The sequence below is a fragment of the Otolemur garnettii genome, unplaced genomic scaffold, assembly GCF_000181295.1.
Source record: "Otolemur garnettii isolate 467f Iridium unplaced genomic scaffold, OtoGar3 scaffold00106, whole genome shotgun sequence".
NCBI classification, from domain to species: Eukaryota; Metazoa; Chordata; class Mammalia; order Primates; family Galagidae; genus Otolemur; species Otolemur garnettii.
This window is the reverse complement of record NW_003852501.1, coordinates 6,454,346-6,469,226: the sequence shown is the minus strand read 5'-3', so window position 1 is coordinate 6,469,226 and position 14,881 is coordinate 6,454,346. Positions and strand designations below refer to the sequence as shown.

Below are 14,881 nucleotides of genomic sequence, written 5' to 3'. Positions count from 1 at the left end.
AAAAAAAAAAAGCTAAATTAGATTTCATCAAAATTTAAAATTCTGATACACAGAACACTATACGTAAAAAGAAAACCTACAGAATGGGATAAAATACTTGCAAATCATAATCTGATCTACATATCCAGAATAAATTTGGAACTCTTACAACTCAACAACAAAATGGAAAACAACCCAATTAAAAAGTGGAAAATGGGCAAGGCTCACACCTGTAATCCCAGTACTTTGAGAGGCCAAGATAGAAGGACTGGTTGAACCCAGGGGTTTGAAGCTGCCAGACCATCCTACTCTAGCCTAGATCCAAGACCTTGTTTCTTTAAAACATAAAAATAAAATAAAGCAAAGGACTTGAATAGCCATTTCTCCAACAAAGGCATGCAAATAGCCAATAAGCACATGAAAAGACGTTCAACATGATCATACATCAGCAAAATGCAAATCAAACCCAGTGAGATACTAGATAGCTAGAATTGAAAAGACAGACATAAAAAAATGTTGGTGACATAGAGACAAAAAGCGGAATGGATGTTGTCGGGGGCTGGGAGGGGAAAATGGGAAATTGTTGTTTAATAGGCAGTTTCAGTTTTACAAGATGCCCATTCCACCATGGGAGGACACAATGAGACAGCAATATCTATGAACCAAGAACCAACTCACCAGATGCTCAACCTGCCACCCCCTTGATCTTGGACTTTCAGCCTCCTCCAGAACTGTGAGCAATAAATTTCTGCTGTTTAAGCCACCTAAGTCTATAGTATTTTGGTACAGCAGCCCAAACAGACTCTGATAGTATCCATGACGTGTTTGGCCTACCCAGGGACATTTTTAAAAATGGAATTCATTTTCAATATTTAAGAATAGAAAGATTTCACTTAAAAATCCAGAAGGAGGGGGAGGCACCTGTGGCTCAGTAGGTAGGATGCCGGCCCCATAAACTGAGGGTGGTGGGTTCAAACCCAGCCCCGGCCAAAAAAAAAAAAAATAGCCAGGCATTGTGCTGGGCGCCTGTAGTCCCTGATACTCAGAAGGCTGAGGCAAGAAAATTACCTAAGCCCAGGAGTTTGAGGTTGCTGTGAGCTGTGATGTCACAGCCCTCTACCGAGGGCAACAAAGTGAGACTGTGTTTCTACAAAAAAAAAAAGAAAGAAAAGAAACCCAGAAGTAGGCTCAGGGCCCGTAGCACAGTGGTTACAGTACAAGCCACATACACAGAGGATGGGGGGTTTGAACCCAGCCCAGGCCAGGTAAACAACAATGACAACTACAACCAAAAAATAGCCAGGAGTTATGGTGGGCTCCTATAGTCCCAGCTAGGAGGCTGAGGCAAAAGAATCACATAAGACTTAAGAGTTTGAGGTTGCTGTGAGCTATGACACCATAGTACTCTACCAAGGGCAACAGAGTGAGACTCTGTCTCCAAAAACAAATGAAATCAGAAGTAAAGCAATGGTGATGTCTACCACATTTCTATTTTCTTTTTTTTTTTTTTTTTTTTTTGAGACAGAGTCTCAAGCTGTGCCCTGAGTAGAGTGCTGTTGCATGACAGCTCACAGCAACCTCAAAATCTTGAGTCTTATGTGATTCTCTTGCCTCAGCTCCCAAGTAGTTGAGACTATAGGTGTCCCCACAATGCCCAGCTATTTTTTGGTTGTAGTTGTCATTGTTGTTTTAGCTGGCCTGGGCTGGGTTTGAACCCGCCACCCTCAGTATATGTGGCCGGCACCCTATCCACTGGCCTATAGGTGCCACCCAACAACAATACAATTTTCAACTTCTTTTTATATGTAATACTAAGGAGAACAGAGGAGACTTGTTAATAAAATGATATAGTGTGAGCTTATTATCTATTAACAGTTAGCAAATCTGGCTCGGCGCCTGTGGCTCAACTGGCTAAGGTGCCAGCCACATACACCTGAGCTGGTGGGTTCGAATCCAGCCTGGACCCGCCAAACAACAAGGACGGCTGCAACCAAAAAAAAATAGCCAGGCGTTGTGGCGGGCACCTGTAGTCCCAGCTACTTAGGAGGCAGAGGCAGGAGAATCCCTTGAGCCCAGGAGTTGGAGGTTGCTGTGAGCTGTAATGCCATAGCACTCTACCCAGGACAACAGCTTGAGACTGTCTCAAGAAAAAAAAGAAAGTTAGCAAATCAACCAATAATTTTATTATTTATTTAGACAGATGGAATTTCTTTAGAGAATTACCAGCCGCTTTTGTCACAGAAATCACAGTAAATTGAATTAAACAGTCCCAAGGTGAGAGAAAGAAGACTTCACTGAGGGTCATGTCTAGGATTCACGCCAGGACCCAGTGTGCTTATCTTGTCCTTGGACTTGGCTCCATTAATCACAAGACCTGGGTGCCTGGGAAAATAACATGTTTTTGTGATCCAAAAAGCAGATATTAGAGGGAAATGGTGATGTCATGGGAGGGGGAAAAAGGAGAGCAAATACTATGATTTATTTATAAGCTGTACTTTCTAAATTTTTGTTCATAGCAAATGAAAAGTAATAGACCAAGGTCTCTGTTGTCCTTCTGAAGTTGTACCTGGAAAAACAGGTTTAATGGTATATTTACAAAACATGAGGTCACTTCAGTATTGGTACCAGATCTCTTTGCATTTAAGTTTAATGTGAATTGTGCTGACAGTCCTTATAAAATCAGGTTACTCAAATGACAGATGTAAATAATTTTTTCTTGAGCACATGGCGGCTTCTATTTCTTAAGAAATGAAACAAAAATGGATATAAAGCCTAAGAAATAGATGCTTGGCCTTTATCTTTGTAACAGTCAGATTTAAGAAGGAAGTACCCCTGGGGCTGAGCGAACTCAGAGCCCCTGTACCTACTTCAGTGCCGGGCACACAGGAAACAGGCAAAAAACATTCTAGTTTGGATTGAGAGTGACCACGTAACCACATAATAAAACAAGTAGTTTTTCAGCAAAGCATTTTTAATGTTACTTTTCAAATTTAAGCTACAGCATCTGAAACTAAAATAATCTTCAAAGTTGAATTTACTCATGTTTTCTAGCAGTCACTCTTTTTTAAAATTTTTTTTTATTAAATCATAACTTTGTACACTGATGCTCATTTATGGGGTTCAGCGTACTACTTCGATATACAATGTGAAATTCTTACATTGAACTAAGTGACACATCCATCTCAGTCATCACTCTTCTTGGAAGTCATTGGGATTTCTCTCTTCTATGGGAGAAGAAAAAAAGATACTTAGATCTGTGTCTCTCTATTTTTATATCCTCAGGGACCGGCACTACGTCTGAACACAGGAAGCAGTTGACAACTTGTTTAGAATACATGAATAACCTAGCTTTTATATAAAAAACTCATTTCCCTGTTCTGGGTCTAATTAAATTAATGATTGAATAAGTACTCAGTAAAACTTAAGGTGGTTAACTCATAAATATTTCTCAACAAGAAGCAATCTAGACAACCTTGAAACATATATTTTTCCTACAGTCCGATTTGGCAAGTTTAGCTGTTGACCTCTTTTTGACATCAAGCTTGACTTTCTCCAGGTTCTCTAATTTTAAAATGACGGTGCAATGAAATGGCCCTCTTCGGTACCTAAATTATTAACAGAATATTAACTCCTTTCTCTTCTGGGTTGATTACCAAAATTTCCCTGAATTGGCAATGTAGACTTTTAGCCTATTTTTGCTAGACAATATGACTTCAAATTCTCTGCTACCCAATCTTTATTCCCCCTTTTCCTACCAAAAACAAACAACAACAACAACAAAAGTAAACATCACTACCAACACTCCACAACAAAACACACCACTGCGGAATTACCACCACCAACCTAAAGGATTACCACCACCAACCTATAGGATTACCACCACCAACCTAAAGGATTACTACCACCAACCTATAGGATTACCACCACCAACCTACAGGATTACCACCACCAGCCTCAGGATTACCACCACCCACCTCAGGATTATGACCACCAACCTATAGGATTACCACCACCAACCTACAGGATTACCACCACCTACCTACAGGATTACCACCACCCACCTCAGGATTACCACCACCAACCTTCAGGATTACCACCACCAGCCTCAGGATTACCACCACCAGCCTCAGGATTACCACCACCAGCCTCAGGATTACGACCACCAGCCTCAGGATTACGACCACCAACCTACAGGATTACCACCACCAACCTACAGGATTACCACCACCAACCTGCAGGATTACCACCACCCACCTCAGGATTACCACCACCAACCTACAGGATTACCACCACCAACCTACAGGATTACCACCACCCACCTCAGGATTACCACCACCAGCCTCAGGATCACCACCACCAGCCTCAGGATCACCACCACCAGCCTCAGGATTACCACCACCAGCCTACAGGATTAGCAAATTATACAACACTCCACCCTTGAACAGCATTATTTTCAACTGCCCACAGAACATTTATCAAGGGAGACCAATATCCCAGGCCTAATACAAATCTCAACAAATTTAGAAAAACTTAAATCCGACACACCTGTTCACCCATCATAACAAAATTAAACTAGAAACCAGTAACAGAAAGATAACCGAAAAATCTCCAAATACTTGGAAACTGAACAACATATTTCTAAATAATCCACAGGCCAAAATTTGTGGGGCATAGCTAAGGCAGTGCTTGCTGTGAAGGAAACTTATAGTACAAAAATGCATATATAAGAAAAGAAGAAACAGGTCAAAACAATAATCTAAGCTCCCACTTCCAGCACGTACAAAAAGATCAAAATAAACCTAAAGCAAGCAGTAGGAGAAAATAATTAAGGTAAGAGCCAACATAAAAGAAATTGAAAACAGAAAGCAAGGGAGAAAATCAATTAAACAAAGAGTTGATTTTTTGAAAAGATCAATAAAATTGACAAGCTGCTAGCAAAACTAACAAAGGGAAAAAAAGATAGAAGACATGATAAACCAACATCAGGAACAAAACAGGCTATCACTACAGACCTTGCAGACATCAGGACAACAATATGGCTGGGAGTAGTGGCTCATGCCTATAATCCTAGAACTCTGGGAGGCTCAGGGGGTGGAGTGCTTGAGCTCAGGAGTTCGAGACCAGCCTGAGGAAGAACAAGACCCCATCCCTGCTAAAAATAGAAAAAACAGCCAGGTGTTGTGAGGGGCACCTGTAGTCCCAACTATTTGGGAGGCTGAAGCAAGAGGATGGGTTGAGTCCAAGAGTTGGAGGTTGCTGTGAGCTAAGACATCACAGCACTCTACTGAGGGGGACAAAGTGAAACTCTGTCTTAAAAAAAAAAAAAAGACAATAAAATGAACGATTCTACACACATCAGTTTGACAATTTGCACAAAATTGATCACTTCCTCAAAAAACACAGATGACTACAACTCACATAAGGTGAAACGATAACTTTAACAACACTTGACAACTTAGGAAATTTAGGAATATATAATTTCAGAACTCCCAAAAAGGAAATCTCTAGGCCCAGGTGGTTTCACTGAGGAATTCTACCTAATGTTTAAAGAGAATTAACACCAATTCTACAATACCTTTTCCAGGAGCTGAAAGTAGAGGAAACACTTTCTGATTCATTTTATGAAGATGGTATTACCCTGATACTAAACCCTGATAAAAACAGTACAAAAAAGAAAATTGTAGCCTAATAACACTTATGAATATAAACACAAAAATGCTAAACAAAACAGAATTCAGAAAAACATAAAAATAATTGTACACAAAAACAAGTTGGGTTCATTCCATTTAATCCAGCAATCTCAGATTGGTTCAGTACTTGAAAATTAATCAATGTAATGCACCACATTAACATGCTAAAGAAAATTCATATATTCATATCCATTGATACAGAAAGAAGATTCGATAAAATTCAACGCTCATTCTTCATTTAAAAAAAAAAACTTTCAGAAAAACAGGAATAGAAGGAAATGTCCTCAACTTGATAAGCAAACCTAAAAAAATCCTACACAGCTAACATTACACTTAATGGTGAAAGACAGATGCTATGGCCAATGCAATAAAGCAAGAAAAGGAAATAAAAGGCATATACAGGGTTGCCCCTGAAGTCGCCATACATGGGGAAAATGAGATATTATAGCTAAATGTACCTGTGCTTACAAAATATGCACCATAAAATTTTATAGAATAGTTTTAAAATATTCTCTGCATGTTGGCCACCTCTTTGTAAAGTCCGTCCCAACATCACTCCAGCTATGCGCCAATCTATGCACCATAGCTTTGTCTTTCACACAACTTATCACCAGGATTGGGGTACGCCTTTAATCCACAAGTTCAAAACTATTTTACAGAGACCTGTTCTTGAAAACCCAAACCTCATCACTCATATTAACAGATTTAGTAGGAAAACCAAGGACAAATACAGAAGAAAGTCTGTCTGAATTCCAGCACAGACAACCAATCCGTCATGTACATGTGGCCACCTCCCATGAGGACAACGTAATTATCGGGCCTCTACCCCATTTCCTTTGAAACCATTCACCCAGCTATCACAGCACTTCCCTTGTCATCTGCGTCACTGCAAGAGGAATGTAAGATGAGGCTACTGTCCTTATAAAACCATACATGGGACACGTGTGGTGGCGTCTCACTCCACTCTCCCCTCGGATGCAGCAGGTGCTGTCAGATCTGCCCTGCAGGTTCTGAGATGAGGGTCACCACTTCACTACCTTCCTTTAGCTCCTGCAAAACCAGCAGCAGGGAGTACATGAGGCAGCCGATGGGCACTGCCTTTGAGTTCAGCTGGCACAAGAGCCATTTCCTTGAGAGTCTAACACCGCCCAGCTCTAGTGAACAGTTAGTGTGTGGCTTCTGAACACCTCATGTTTGTGAGGTCAAAGCTGTGAGATCCCAACCAGAAAGTATGTTTCCAATTAAAACGATGAGAAATGTGTTCCACGCTAATTCTTCCTGAATCCTGCAGAGATGAACTTACATTAGGAAGAGAATAACAATGCAGGTATAACTGGTCACTGGACAACTCAGTTCTCTCTTAAACAATCACCTCAAAGAATGCTGTTCTGTTTGGGAGAAGCAATAATATAAACAATTCACTTTCAGGAGCTGTTTTTTACTTTTTTTTTTTTTTTTGATCCTCTCTCAGTAATGATAAAAGAGCTGCCCAGATCTTTCAGGTGACCCAGAATATACTAGGAGGAAGAGGCTACCCCAGTTCAGGGGAACAAGGCCCCATGGAGGCACCTGCTGAACCAGTCTCCTTTCACAGTGATCTTTTTATCCCAGACAGATCTGCAGAGATACCCACTATCTTCCTCTCAGAAGGAAAGTGCTCCAACTGGTACAAAGGGTTCCTCAAAAGCCCCAACGTGAGGAAACAGAGCTGCACTGTGCAGAAGGGAAGATGCGGCTTCCACAGAGGGCACTTTCCAGGAAAGCCTAGAAAACAGAGCCAGCCTGCTTACCACAGGCAGTTCCTTCTTCCTTGAGAGAGTCCTCATCCCAAAATGAAAGGAAAACTAAGAGCGAAGCAGTGTCCACCCACACAAATTTACAAAGGATAATTAGACTCCTATAGAAGGGTATCAACAAAAACATAATCACCTACTTAGATACAAATTTAGTAGTCCAGCATGCACTGAAATTTAATAAATCCCTATGCTACAGAATACCTTTGCATGGGGTTTGATTTAATCAATCTCAGCAGGTTTAATAATAGCCCCCAGGAAAGTCAATGTGATAACTTCCTTCAGATATGCTAGCATGGACATTTAAGAAACTATGCTACGGAATCAGACTCATTTGGCAGTGGCGATGCTATCAACATGACTTGACCGATGCATCTGCACATGTTTGAGACCTAAAATGTGATAAGCTAAAGATGGGACTTTACCATGCCAAACCACTCATGCTTCTGGGTACTGCCTGAAGGCTTCTGGGTCAGAACCCATCGAGGGCAAGCACTTGGTACAAAGAGGTTAGACTTCACTAAAATAAGAATTATAAAAAGCAGAAAGAATTCTTGCTCCCTCCAAAAAGATTACCTCTGAAGGCAGGTGTTCATGGCACAGAAGCACTCTCTTCCTACTTCTTGGGAAGCACTGGTGACCCACAGGAGGAATAGCCAGACAGCAGAGATGGCAGGAACCCACAAAGCCTGAACCCACCTGCACTCTCTTACTTCTCCTGCATCCCACTTCCTGGAAGCAAGAGGGTCTAGCCTGAGAAGGGTGTGGAGGAGGTTACCTTCATTATTCTCCTCCCACTCCTCCCTCTTCTTAATGAGAGGAGGAGACACCAGAGGGAGGGAAGAGATGAGTGCCACCTGGGTTACTGCTGACACTAGGAGCAGGAGCTCAGCGTCAGCAAACCTGTGGGCACCCCTCCCACCAACTGCATCTTCATGGTCTGGGAGCCAAGGTGACCAGAGGAGGGGGCATTATAGCACATTCTGCCTGGACCTACTGCATCTGAAAGGCTGAGTCTGCCTTCAGGCAGCTCTAGGTCTAGCAGATCTGATTCTCTCCTTGCTGGTTGGTGAGAAGAGAAGTCAGAAATACAGAAATACTACAAATATGGCAGAAGTGTGGCTTAGCCTGAAATTGCAGCACTCTAGGAAGCTGAGGCAGGAGGATCATTTGAGCTCAGGAGTTCAAGATCAGCCTGAACAAGAAACCTTGTCTGTACTAAAAATGGAAAAATTAGGTGGGTGTTCTGGCAGGTGCCTGTAGTCCCAGCTACTTGGAAAGCACCACCATACTCTACCCCGGGCGTTAGAGTGAGATTGTCTCAAAAAAAAAAAAGGCTCAGCACCCATAGCTTAGTGGTTAGGGCGCCAGCCACATGCATCGGAGGGGCTGGTAGGTTTGAACCTGGCCTGGGCCAGCTAAAACAACAAGGACAACTGCAACAACAACAACAAAAAACAGCCAGGTGTTATGGTCAGCGCCTATAGTCCCTGCTAATTGGGAGGCTGAGGCAAGAGAATTACTTAAGCCCAAGAGTTTGAGGCTGCTGCAAGCTGTGATGCCACAGCACTCTACCAAAGGCAACATAGTGAGACCCTGTCTCAAAAAAAAAAAAAAAAAGAAACACTACAAATATAACCCAAAAACCAGACTGAGCCCACCCACCACAAGTTTCTAACTCAGGCTTCTTACTCACATGTTGCTACAACTTGTCATGAAAAATAAATGCCTCCACTTTCCCTTTTAGGAGCCCTACTGTTTAATTCACAAAGTGAGACCAGGAGTCTAAGACCGAACTCAACAGGGAGCTTTCCATGGTCACAGGCTCTTCCCACACCACAATGGGACACAGCACATGATTCTGGCTCTGCCACACAGCATTTTCTCCCACCCCAAGATCACAGCCAAGTCCTGGAGCTGGGACACAAAAGAGTGAAGAGCCCAAGCCTTTTCCAGGAAGTGTAGGAAACCAGAGTGGCCCGGGGACACATGAAGAGACACCCCAACGCCAGGACTGAACTGAACTTGGTCAAACAAGCAGGCTCTTCAGTAAGATGAGCTGAGTAGTCCACTCTGGGGATTTCGGATTTGTTTTAGAAAAGTCAAAGGTAAAAAAAGCACAGAAAGCAGGTCTGGCAGATCTTAAAACACACCATTTTAAAGAATATTGTGGTGATTTTTTTTTTTTTTTTTTTTTAGTAATAGTATATTTTGAATTACTTAACCTCAAGCTCTTAAAGTTAAAATGCATTTTTCTTATCTAAATATATAATCCTTTTGAATATAACTGAAGCTGCAGATATTAATATATTCCCTTCCTTATTTTTTGTTCTGAATGGGGGTTTGAGGGATGTTATTTCAGAAGGATCCATGGAACATTTAAGCAAGAGCAAGTCCTTTGACAGCCTGTATTTCTAAACCCTATTCAGTCTGTGGGTAACGGGAGTGATAATAGTAAGACCACACAATGGAGGCCAGTCTTTACCATAATACTGACTTACTTGTGTTCTGGCTACACAAAAGTGTCCCCAGTGGTAGATTTTTGCTTAGGATTTAAGCAGCAGAACAAATATAGTGAATCAATTATCTCCATTTGCAACACACATTTAAATGTATTAGGGCCAGTCTAACAGCCGACATCAGTAAATTGCAAGCTCAAAAAGCAAAACAAAACCAAAAACATAATCTAACTTTTCCATAAAAAAGAGAACAAATCATAAACTCAAGATCTGAACTCATTGCTCATTTATAAAATTAATTTAACACTTTCTTAACACTTTAATTTAACTCTTTCTCATTTATAAAATTAATTTAATCATATTCCCAGGACTGATACTGCACTAAAAGAAATTAAAAACTGAAAGAACTTAAACCTGGATCCCAGGTCACTTACTCAAGTCTTATGGTCCTGGGTAAACTCCATTTTAATAACTTGTCAGGATATTTTAGGATAATTGTTGCATGGGGTTTGATTTAATTAATCTCAGCAGGGTTCAAAGAAGGCCCATGAAGTCAACATGAAAAATGTCCTTCAGACGTTCTACCATTAAAGTTGAGTAATTATGTCACTATAAGAGACAGACATATAAATTATAAATATAAATCACTATAAATCAAAACGAAAAGACATACTTTATATGCTGACAGAGAGAGAAACATGTTTGTCTCCCCACAGCAGGGAAAGTGATAAAACTGCTAGCTCAGTGTTGGATCCAAAGCAGGCATTCATCAACATTTGTTGAATGAATAAAACAATGAATGAAGGTGGAATGAATATTTATGATGGGATGAGATATGCAAAAAAGATTATACATTCCTTCAAATAATGTTCAGAAATACATAATTTATAATATAATAACATTGGATTTTAGAAGACAGATGAGTTACAAGAAGAAACCAAATCTAAGGATAGATGGTATGATTGAAACCTGGCATTTTAGGTACAAATGATTGATGAGAGAAGGCAGGGCACCCAAGTCACACTAACACTTCCACCCACATTGTAAAACATTAGTATTTCATGATTTTAGAATCTGGTCATTCTAAAAATTCAAGTCATTACCACACAAAGGTAAGGAAAATAGACCCAGGGAAAGCTGGCAGGGGTGGGGAGGTGAGGGGTGCCTATGTCCTCCGTAATCACCATCACTTTCTGTACCTTGCCTGATGGAAAGCTTACAGGACTAGACATGGAAACCTACCACATTGAGGCCACTCTTTACATCCCAACTCTTAGACCAAAAGAAAGGAACACAGGTGATCTCCAAACTGACAAGTGCTCCACACTCAAAAAGCATTCATTAAACAATCAGAATGGTGATCATGGAAGCCTCCTCCATCAGACAAACAGGTACAAGCACTTCCTATGTGCCAGCTAGACATGCTCTTCTAAGCATTTTACAAAGGGTCAACTATTTCTTCCTCACCACAGTCTATGACAATAGTTCCCAAACTAGATTGCACCTGGGAAGTGCTTAAAAATTTCAGTACATAGATCACATCCAAAACCAATTACAATATTTGGGGGTTGGGAGTAGGCATCAATGTTTTTAAAGACTCTCAGTAATTCTGATACCAGAAAAGTGGCGCCTCAGCCAGCTCAGCCCAGCAGGGCTGAGGGACCTGCTACCTCTGTCTTGGTGGCAGCAGCTGGCAAAGGAACCGGCAGGCTGCAGCAAGGTGTGGGGGGGGCTTCCCTCCCCCACCAGAGGCTCCAATAGAGCGGCACTAGAGGACCTACCGGCTCTGCCTTGGCAGCAGCTGGCACAGAAACCAGCAGGCTGGAGCAAAAGGGGAAGCTTTCCTCTCCCACAAGAGGCTCCAGAAACAAAAAAAGACCAGGGATTGGGGAAAACACTGGTGATTTCTCCAGTGCATCCCTGATTGGTCCATTTTCAATCCTGCTCCCAATTGGTCTATTTTATAGACCAATCAGCTCAGCTTTCAGCTCACTGGATGACTACCCCTATATAAACCCCTGAGCAGAGAGGCTAGGGGCAGATCATCTCAGATTATCCAGGAAGATAGAGCAGAAGAGCAAGACCTCAGCAGACTGTCACAGACTCCAAGGGAGAAAGAGGAAGAGTTGTAACACTTGCATCCTGCCCTGCAAGGAGGTTTGGCTCTTTGTAAGAGCTGTGACACTTACATAAAACCTAGCTTATCCTGCTCTGCAAGGTTTGGCTCTTTAAGAGCTGTAATAATACCTCTGTCCATCCTATGGTCCATCGATTCTCATCAAATTGTGGAGACTGAGAGCCTGGAAATCCAAAGTCAAAAATCCAGTATCAATTCCAACATGCTGTAAAGTTTCTGAAACACTGACTGAGCGATGGGAACTGCTATGGTTTGAATGTATGTGTCCCTCAAAAATTCATATGTGGGAACTTAAACCCCCTGGTGTGGCATTTGGGGATGTGATTAAGAGGGTGAATAAGATTAAAGCCCTTAAACAAAAGGACTCAGAGAGCAGCCTGGCCCTTCCATCTCTTCCACCATGGGAGAAACACCAGTGTCTGTCCTTTTTGCCTTTTTTACCCCCTCTGCCACATGAAGACTCAAGAACAAGAAGACCCCTATTCTTCACTGAATTCCAGCACCATGATCTTGGTCTTGCCAGTCTTTAGAAATGTGAGAAATAAATGCCTGCTCTTGATAAATTACCTGGTCTAAAGTATTTTGTTATAGCAGCAGGAACAGACGGACACAGGTACTACACACACTTTTCAGATACGGCATCTGAGGCATAGGGAGGTAAAGACCTTCCCAAGGCCACATAGCTGATAAGCAACAAAGTTAAGACCTGAACTAGGTTGTCTAACTACTGCCAAACACTAAGGAATCATTTCAGGTGATGCGGCGTGGGCAAAAGGAAGTGTTAGGATGTGTACTGGGAAAGGAAGTCCAAGAAATGTGGCTGGCAGTCTACCTGGGGGGAACCATATACAACCCAACCAGGTAAAAACACAGTCACTGTTCGCGCAATATCACTCATTCGTTTAGCAGTCAGAGAAAACAGAGCTGTCTGGGACCTCTAGAAAGCATATGCTCTAAAACTGGTCTTTAAAAGTGAGTGTGCATGAAAATCACATGGAAGGTTTCAATATAGATTGCTGGGCCCTCCTACAAAATATCTAATTCAATAGGTCTAGGGGAGAGCCCTAGAATTTGCTTTTCTAACAAATCCCTAAGTGTCACAAATGTTAGAACCACACTTCAGGTGCAAAGAAGGCATCATGATCGACAAGCTCGGGGCTGTGGCAACAGAGAACTGTTCAAGGTTACCTAGAGTCACCAAGCTGAAATTCACCTCCCCACCCCTGCTCATGCTGTCCCCAGAGATGGAGGCCTCCCTCTGTCAGCTCCTGGGCCACCCTGCTCGCCCCTCCATTAGGACTCAGCCCAGGCTTTATACTCAGCTCCTCCTCTAGGAAGCCCTCCTGGACCTTAGAACCCTGTGGTCCGCAACACCCTCGGCATAAACCCACCACGACATTCACCGTGCTTTTCACCACTTTGCTCTTACATATTCACCTTTGTCTACACAGGATTGTGACCCTCTTCTTGGAAATAGGAGCTGTTTCTGACTAATCTTTCTATCTTCGACATCTAGCTCACAAAAGATGCACAGGGTCAGGTATCCATTTGTCCCTCCAAATCAACATGGAAGGCATTACCACTTATAATTATGATAACAATACCTACAAATCCACATAAATCCCCGAAAGGCGATGCATGATGAATTAGAAAGCAGCTTACACAGTACATAAGAACACTCCACCCCTCAGGAAAGCAGAATAAGGACCATATTTCTAAAGCACGGGCTGTTTCTTCTTTCAGCCATAGAGAGCCCCAACATACAAATCAGATGTGTTTAAAAATACACGTATAAATTGTTCAGGACTCAGGACACACCCTCTCTATCACCTTATGGGGACTAAATCCTAGGGCCTGACCTCAGAAACGTGTTTAACGTGCCTGAATTGTAACTTTAACATTCAAGTACAACAAACCGCTCACTGCTCCTGTTTTCTGTGAAAGATTATGATCAAAGTTCTGTAGTACCAGGAACACATCCTTGCCGGCCTCCTGTCCTTGGTGCTGTAAGAATAAAAGCTGGGCCTGGCCCTGCACTTGCTCCAGACAGTGAGCAAAGACTTCCCTTCCTGCTACTCAGACAGGGCCCCTGGGAGGAGCTGAGAGGGGATGAGGGCAGGGTGGCCAGGGACTGAGGAAGCAGTCTAACCTGGCCACCTGCCCAGAGACCTTTCAGGTTGCTTCCCTCCACCAGAACTCTCCAGTCTGGCCACTTCAGACCTATGTTCTACTTTTCTCCAGGGAGAGCTTGTCAGTCTTAGGAAACAAACTCTGCCATGGCATTAAGAGGGACGTCAGCCAGCTGTCGTGGAAGGAGCTGAACATCTGGCTCTACAGAGTTCTCCAATTTTATGGCTTAGTCCAGAGGGTGAGGAAGCTGGTGAGGTTCTCAGTCCAGATCTGGCAGGCTAGAGTGGAAGGTATTTTGAGGCAGGGTCCCTAAAATTACAATGCATGGCCTCTCATGTGTTCTGCAAAGACCACAGTGGTCCTGCTTCAGGGAAAAGAGCAGAAGTGATTGTGACCAGGAAATAAGGTCCTTTAAGGTCTTGGTTAGATAAAGTAACACAGTCCTATGTCCAGCACATTATTAAGAGGATGACCATGGGATGGGTTATTACCTGTATCCACAAAAGACATCTTGACAACAGCAGATCACCTCAGCCACATATAAGAAAAGCATACACCAATGTCTTCACACTCTGCAGGGTTGTCAAAGCTCCCCAGGGGGGAGAGAGAGCAGGCACAGAGAGCATCACCAGAGGGGAGAGAGAGCAGGCACAGAGAGCATCACCAGAGGGGAGAGAGAGCAGGCACAGAGAG

The 14,881-nt window shown here is 42.5% G+C and overlaps 1 protein-coding gene across 2 annotated transcripts in view; it reads right to left on the bottom strand.

Moving 5' to 3' along the window:
- SPATA13 (spermatogenesis associated 13) overlaps positions 1 to 14,881 on the bottom strand; it is a 144,003-nt gene that overhangs the window by 125,204 nt on the left and 3,918 nt on the right. The window lies entirely within an intron of this gene.